This window comes from Octopus bimaculoides, chromosome 5 (assembly GCF_001194135.2).
Source record: "Octopus bimaculoides isolate UCB-OBI-ISO-001 chromosome 5, ASM119413v2, whole genome shotgun sequence".
In the NCBI taxonomy this organism is placed as follows: Eukaryota; Metazoa; Mollusca; class Cephalopoda; order Octopoda; family Octopodidae; genus Octopus; species Octopus bimaculoides.
The window spans coordinates 95,039,010-95,044,417 of record NC_068985.1 but is presented as its reverse complement, the minus strand read 5'-3'; the positions used below and the strand labels follow the sequence as shown (position 1 = coordinate 95,044,417).

The following is a 5,408-nucleotide window of genomic DNA, read 5'->3' as shown; positions in this document are numbered from 1 at the left end:
GAACAATGTGTCTGGTGATATTACACCATTCGTTTAGCTATACATGTCCATGGTATGTCATTAAATAAATAAGATTCTGTAATATCAAAACATTTTATGTGGTTCCATATTCAGCTTTTCAGACAAAGGTGATAATATTAACTGCTCGGTTTTCTTTGTTTTCACATGGTGAGTGTGTGTGTGTGTTTGTGAGTGTGGGTCTATATATATGTATGTGTGTGTATCTGTGTGTGTTTGTGTGTGTGTGCGTACGTGCGTGTAAGTGTGTGTGTGTGTGTATCTGTGTGTGTGTGTGTGTGTGTGTGTTTGTGTGTGAGGGAGAGAGAGAGAGAGAAAGAGTGAATGTGTAGATCAAATACGTTCTTCATATATATGTTCTTTCATTTTGCAATGTAAATGCTTAGGCTTTAGGCTTTCTTAGCGCAAGACGTGATCTGAGCAGAGAATCTGCATCAAAGTTTGCAAAAAGCTTGGCGATACTTGCTCAGAGGCTTACCCAAAGTTTTCAAATTTTTTTCCTCGTTCTCGACATAATCAAGGAGATCTTGTGCAACTGAATGAAGGCCGAAAAACTCTTTGGTCAGCCGAAAGCAGTTGTGGCTCAAACTTGGCAGACACGCGTCTCATACTCAAATCTTCAGTGATAATGGACTGAATTAAACCTTAACTAATCTGCACATCCTCTGATGGTGATTCAAAGATTTTTCCGACACAGCTGCATGTACATCTGCAATGTTTTTTCTCAGTTGTTTTAATTGCATGTTTTCCATAACGTTCGTCGAAATCGATATTTTTTCAGTGAACTTTGAAATGTCTGAACCACTCGTACACTTGTGTGCGGCTTATACACACCTCTCCATACACTTTTTGCAACTTTTCGTATGCCTCTGAGAAAGTATCGCTATGACAACTTTCTCTGTCATGGTCAATACGACGACTAAATCCTACACACCTTCCTTCCAAGCACTGCTGTAAACAGCGGAAGCAAGCTAGAACGTTAAAACGTAGTGCACGGACACAGCAGAGTGTAAGGTCAATCTTTGCCTATGGACTTCACTTTGAGTGTTTTAGCTTCGTTTCTATCGCAACAGTCCTGATACTTATTGATCGAAACCCGTATGCGTACACAATTGTGCGTTTGCCGTGAACGTGTATATAATTATTATTTCCATTCAGAAATGTTACTGAAATTTCTGCTAACATTATATTTGAAAACGTATCCTAGTTATTTAAATGTCTTAAAGGCAAGACATTTATATAAGCATCACTATGATTTAATTGAAGGTGAAATTGAGAAACTTTAATTTATTTAAGTGATTGTTATATCACGACAGAGCACGATTGCAATAAAGACGTATCATATGTTTAAAGCATTAATTTATACCACCATTTATTGTGAAAATTAATTTATTGCAATGTAAAAAATTATTCAAATTCCAAGACAAACTCCCCATAGAACATTTTAAACATATACTTCATCCAGTAATTTATGTGACAACCTTTCCATCTAGTAGAATGCTAAGATAATGCAATATATGTCACCTCATTTTTCATCGTTACATTAAGTGATACTTCTGTGTCTTTATATTGATGTATTTATTATTACAAATGCGAATTTGCAATATGCATTGGTCTGTGATTTATGATCATTTCGAAAATTCCTGGATGACTTTTAGAAATCAAGCAAAAAACTTTGAGTTATTTCTGCATATCTCTTTTAATATTAGCTGTGATTTCAATTTTTGTTCTGAAATTTATTTTTATTTTGCAAGCCCTTCACGCGATAAACTTTAATGCTTTCCCTCTAAGTATTAATTTCATGCATTCGATGAAATATAGGGAAATGAACATGCTCCTATCTAAAATAATTCATTTTTGCCGAAATTACGGGATTACTTAATCAAAGGCTGTAATTTTCCTTCGGAAATATTCTGCGCTGAAAAATAGGTATTTACTTTTGTTATCTTAGGAAAACTTTCTTCTTAATGTGTTTGTGTCTTCGGAGGGTCCTTATGTCAGTAATGATAAACACATGCACTGTTTCCATATCACTTCTTTATTGTTAGTCAATCTGTTCAATATCTGACTAATCAATCGGTCGTTTGTTTAATATGTTGGTTAATCTGTCGGTTGTTTGTTAAAGACCTTTCGATGCTATTCGTCAACATACCCGCCCTCATCAAGAGCTGTTGTTAATCTAAATGTTAATATTATATACAGGCTTCATGTGGAGTATCATACAGGGTGATGCGTCGACGTTTCTATATATTTCATAGTCACCAGATACAGCTTGTCATTACTTCCTCTTCCATTGTCTCCAAATCCTTCACCCTTTTTACTGTTTGCCATTCGCCTTCACTTAGACACTTGCACTACCAACCAACGGACACATATAATACTCACTAATCATTGGTAAAACACAGGATATTCCCAGGATTTGTAGTTTAAAATCTATTTATTTTTCACGTGTATCTAGGCTGAAAATAAGCGGTTATATTAAAATAGATTTTTTGTAATGAACAAATGACCTAAATATTAAACAAATCTCAATCAGTTCTATATTTAAAAGTTGAGGAAATATGTACATTATTTACATTATTTACATTTGGCTGATATTTGTCCTCATCTTGTTTGTTGTTAACACAACGTTTCGGCGATATACCCTCCAGCCTTCCTCAGGTATCTTGGAGAAATTTCCAACCTGAGTTCTCATTCCAAAGGTATTTTTCGATGTTATTATTATTATTATTATCATTATTATTATTATTATTATTATTATTATTATTATTATTATTATTATTCAGGTCCGTGTTCGATTCCAGACAGTGGAATCGTAAAATACCTTAGGAATTAGAACCCATGTTCGAAATTTTCCCCAAGACACCTGATGAAGACTAGAAGGTATATCAGCCGAATTACCATTATCAACGCCATCCTCATCATCGTCGTGGTCGCCGGCGTCTTCATCGTCGTCTATAACTTCAGCAGCAGCAGCAGCAGCATCGTGGATATCACCAAATCTATCGTCACGATCGTCATCGTCATCAGTATATCACCATCATCATCGTCATCATCATTATTAATATCTGACCCTCCTCATCTGCACCACCAACACTACCACCACTGACGTTAGCATTAGACTACGCAATTATTCATTAATCTTTTCAAAACACGTATAAACCGCTAACCTTTATATTTTCATATTTCTTTTTCAGTAAAATTGGCAGTTTATAATAGCTTATAATATCAATGTATTTGAAATCTTAGATTTGGCAAATTTCACTCTGAAGTAATGATAAGCCGCAAAGTAATTAAATTAGAACTATTTACTGAGCTTCATGTGAAACGCTTTCAAAATTAATTTCAATATTCTCCATTTCTACCTTATATTAAATGTATTTCAAAGAATATCATAGAGATATGCAAATATTTTCGTAATGAAATTATGTATGAAGGTTTTTATGGATCATCTTGAAGACGAAAATTTAAATGAAGCAAGGTCTTTACAAAATGCAAACATTATATGTTTCATAAAATGGATATTGTCCCGGACACTTGTATTATGACGAGCAAAACTACTTATTCTAAAATCTCTCTAAGAGACTCTACTGCGATTTTTTAACCCTAAGAGGACATTTTCCCTAGCTGGTTAACAATGCATGGCTCATTCTGATAAAATTGCCAGCACTGGAGCGAACCATCTTCTGGCAAAGGATCCAGATGTATAATGTATAATGTGTAATTTTGACTATAAAATATACTGTATTATACAGTAAGGTTTATGAAGAGAGATTATAAGCACTTTATAAGTTATTGAAGTTGTACAAATGTATATATATATATACATAAATTTAATAATTTAAAGTACAAAATATATAAAATCTGTGATAAAATATTTCTTTGCAAATTCATGTAATACAGACAAAAATAAGGATAAATCAAAATATAAATGATATAAGGATTTTTTTTATAAATTATGAAATTATGATATAAATTATATTGGTATATTGAAAAAAGTTCTTAGATATGCACTATTCAATTTTTTTTTTCTCCGTGTTTTTTCTCCTTGTCTCCGTATTCTTTCTGTTGAAGAGCGTAGCTCGAAACGTCAAAGACTTTCCGTATTCCCGAGCGTCATACTAATACATCCTTTTGTTATTTACACCACCTGTCCTCGTCTGTTGTTGTTTTTTCGTACATCCCCCCCACCTATTATTATAAATACCATAAGGTAGCGAGCTGCCGGAATCGTTAGCTCGCCGGGCGAAATGCTTAACGGTATTTCGTCTGGCCTTGTGTTCTGAGTCCAAATAACCATTTTTCATCCTTTAGAATTAGGCGTTAAGCCAGCAGCACCTCAATATCTTCGATAATCTAAGACCTCAATGATAGTAATAGTAAATTCAGCCTAAAATGGGATATAGTTCGTGGAGCTCAGCCATACACAAACAGCCGATATGGATGGGAACTACGTTGTATGGGGATATATGAAATATTCAAATATAGAGATAAACAAAACCTAATTCATAATTAAATCTTAGAGTATCACGTGTTCATAGGATTACCCGTAAAATTTAAATGCTTTATAAGCAGTTAATAATGAGTATATCATACTATGATCTGGTAGCATGAGTTCTCCGACGTGTCATATCATTCATAACATACACTCTATTATCTCAAAATCTATGTAGTATTGCTTTCTATTTCCCCTTAACCCCTTTGATCTGTAATCTTTCAATAATTATATTATACACTTACCCCTTCAAAATTGGAAGTCTCCTCCCTCATATTTAGTATAACTATGTATCGTATATTTTATAAACTCGTTTGCATAGTTATCATTATTTTTATTTTTATTCAATTCATATATATATTTTTTATTTTATATGGTCCTTATAATAATAACATATCTAAGAAGTATATTCCCTTTATTTCATGATCTAAATATGTACATGCTACTTTTATGCAGATAAATCTAGATATATGGTTCCAGAAAAGTGAGAGTCTATTAGATTGTCTGCCATTAATTGCTTTAACATAATTAACTAGAATACAGTTGATGAATTGCAATAGATTTAATTGTAAATGGTTGAAGACTGTACACTACATAAAGTCTTCTAAATATAAGTAAGTACCTCACCACTCCTTTTATCTTGACCCCCCCCCATACTATGCCTCTAAATTGTAGTAGGCTTAACAAGGTACGCATTATTGCCTAAACTCCTTCTGGTAAAGTTATAACAAACGGAACCAACGTAAATATTTTGGTTTCCATTATTAATGCAAATTTGTTAAAAATGTTTTCTCGTTTGTTTGACGAGAATGGTGTCTTTCAAATTGATATATTGCTTTCATTAATCAATTAAATGCAGCCGCTTTAAACGACCCCCAATAAACTAACACCTGTA

At 33.3% G+C, this 5,408-nt stretch overlaps 1 protein-coding gene across 7 annotated transcripts in view; it reads left to right on the top strand.

Annotated features, from left to right (window-relative positions):
* Window positions 1-5,408, top strand: part of LOC106877896 (prolactin-releasing peptide receptor-like) — a 381,315-nt gene that overhangs the window by 365,789 nt on the left and 10,118 nt on the right. For 2 of the 7 annotated variants that reach the window (XM_052967842.1, XM_052967843.1), the window contains one exon: window positions 2,805-2,901. The exons of 4 other annotated variants lie outside the window; for them this stretch is intronic. The gene's annotated coding sequence lies outside the window, so the exon portion shown is untranslated. One more of the 7 variants, XM_052967845.1, reaches the window with a different exon arrangement.